Source organism: Lactuca sativa, chromosome 4 (genome assembly GCF_002870075.4).
Source record: "Lactuca sativa cultivar Salinas chromosome 4, Lsat_Salinas_v11, whole genome shotgun sequence".
NCBI lineage: Eukaryota > Viridiplantae > Streptophyta > Magnoliopsida > Asterales > Asteraceae > Lactuca > Lactuca sativa.
Window position 1 is genome coordinate 7,002,504 of NC_056626.2, and position 2,885 is coordinate 7,005,388.

The following is a 2,885-nucleotide window of genomic DNA, read 5'->3' on the forward strand; positions in this document are numbered from 1 at the left end:
GAATAAAGAAGCAGAAGGAAATAAGAGATGGGAAGAAGAGATATGAGTAAGTATGCCATAAAAATAAAAGGAAATGTGAGTGAGAGATATGCATAAGGATAGATATATAGATAGAGTAGAACAAGAGAAAAGAGACGAGGTAAAAATGATGAGTTAGAGGAGTCGGGAAGAGGCTGAGATAGAGTATAAATAGAGCATGATACGAGCAATAGAAGGGATGAGAAGGCATGAGGTGAGATGGTGTAAGAGTAATGAAGGAAATAATAAAGTACTAGGGTATGAATACTTGAAAACTGATTAAAATATCACTCACCAGACCTATGGTTTGATATTTTAGATTTTTTTCATGTTTTTCAGGTTTAGGTAGTAGTTGTGTACGAGAGGAGGTAGGAGCACAAGGACTTGGACTAGAAGTAGATTTTATTTAATATTACTTGTTACTTTATTTTAGAGTTAGGATTTGTTGTAAACTTGAATATAGCCTAGGATGTATGTGTTTTGAGTTTAGAATTCCATAAACTTTATACAAAACTATGATAATCCCTAAAATATTTAGATAGAAACATATGGGTCGTTACAATAGTCCTTTTAATTTTTTGTTGAATTCTTTAATATCCATTGAAACCTTTATGTCGTTTTGATGAATTCCATCCAATATTATTCATTTTGATGGAAATAGATCGTGAAGTAAAAAAGTATCATTTGATTATATATATATATATATATATATATATATTAAATCGATATGTATTTCCATTGAAACTACATATAATTGTGTTTAAACAGATTCTCATATTCATTGGATCCATGTGCTTTCATTTTCCAATTCGAAACCCATTCGTAGCTTTAGGGTAAATATACTAGATCCCATGTATCATTCTACAAAATCGAGTCTATTTCTCTTTTAATTGAATCTTTCCATTAAATTCATTCATATAAAGTGACCACATCCAATGGAAAGTTTGAGGTTATTTGTCAACCATATAATTTAAAAGAATCATCATTAAATGATTTCTCTCTACTTGTGCCTTTTTATACGATTAGACGCCTATTTCTCTCTCCATTTCTTTTTCATTAGAAGATTCATTGTAAATAATTTTTTTTGAGAACATGTCTTGACTTTAAAGAACAAGGAAAAATATTTTCCAATAGGCACTACTAAGTTGCAATGTTCAATAAATGTGAAATCAATAGTCGTGGCTTCTATCTTTACAACCTTGTGGCGGGTACCAAAACCATCACCCCCACATGAAAAGGTATTTATAAGATGGTTTTATTCCTAACCATAAATTATATGTTGTTGTATCCACTTTCTTTAGGGTTACCTTATTGAAAAACTTAATTAGCTGACAATACAACTTCCCTCCACATTGATGGTGGCAACCCCAAACTTATTAACACCACATTCATCATTATAAATCTTCTGTCGAGTAAAATATCTCAATTTAAATTTAGTATGACTATCATACCTTTCATTAAACTGTAATATAAAATGGATTCCACAAAATAAATACATATCCAATACAAAATATCAATTCTACTATTCTGATGGAGATCACTCTCTCTTGGAGATAATAATACAATCTCACATGTTTACAAATCATACGATTTGTGGTCTCCGCCTTTAATAATGTAACACCCATGTTCAAGATTGGTTTAACTTAACATTTATCATGGACCAAAGATGGAGTTTTGGGAAAAAAAATCTATGACACGACGTGGTGCTAAGATGCCCATGATGTGGTATGGAATAAACAAAATGTGTGTTTAAATGAGTGCCACGACGTGGTAGGTATTCTGGACGAAGCCCATGCATTTAGGGTTTTCTCCCATATTTAAGCAACATTTCCAGAGGATTAACTCATCATTTTTCAGCCTCCAACCCTCTTCATTAAAACCATAGCCTCCCTTAGAAAATTTTGGTTCAGTTTGGTATTCTTGGTGCCTAGAAGAAGAAGAAGAAGAAGAAGAAGAAGAAGAAGATGTTTTGGTGCATTAATCATGCATTAAACTTCATCATCACCATATTGAGCATATTATGCACTCTTGTGAGTATTCGAGTCTCAAGCTTTCTATTTAATGTTTCTAGATCTTGGGTTCATGTCCCTTTTCTTCTTATTGTGAGAGTTTAAAGGAATGGATTCCATAAATTTGGCAACTTTATGGATCCTTGAGATCCATTTGAAGTTATGAGTTCCAGATCTAGTGTTCCTTGGGGTATTTGGGCTGATGTGCAAGTTTTATCCCTTTTTTTCCTTGATTTTGAGCTATTTTAGCGAAGCCATGCATTGGATGTTCGTGTCCATAAAGCACAAATTTTTATGGTGTGTTTTTAGGTATGAAAGTCTTCTAGAATGTTTGGTTGGGTGACTTGGTTGATTTAGAGCTTAATGGGTTAACTCATGTCTTAAGATGTCATTAAGACTTAAGGATAAAATTTTTGGATTTTGGGGATGACTTAAGAGATAAAGTTGGAAAATTTACCCATTAAGACCTTTGGGTGTATTGGATCTGAGCTTTGGAGCTCTTAAGGACAAAGAAAACAACTTAATTAATTAAGTTGTTAAGACCCAGTTACCACGTCGTGGCACTTTGGTCGCCACGTCGTGGCGATAGGGAGGCAACTCGACTGTTTTGTATTTAGGTTTCCACGACGTGGCCAATAGAAGGCCACGGTAGCGATTCGTTGAGGTGATTTTTGGGCTGTTGACTTTGAGGGTTGACCTTGGACCATTGAATTGTTGACCTAGGTTGACTTTTGCTCAAGATATTAAGATCTAGTGTGTAGACTAAGGTTGAACCCTTCATGTTTTGATAAGAGGGTTGTAGCATCTGTTGCAGGGCATTGAGTTGTGGCATAGCTAATCTCGGGAGCCAAGTGAGAC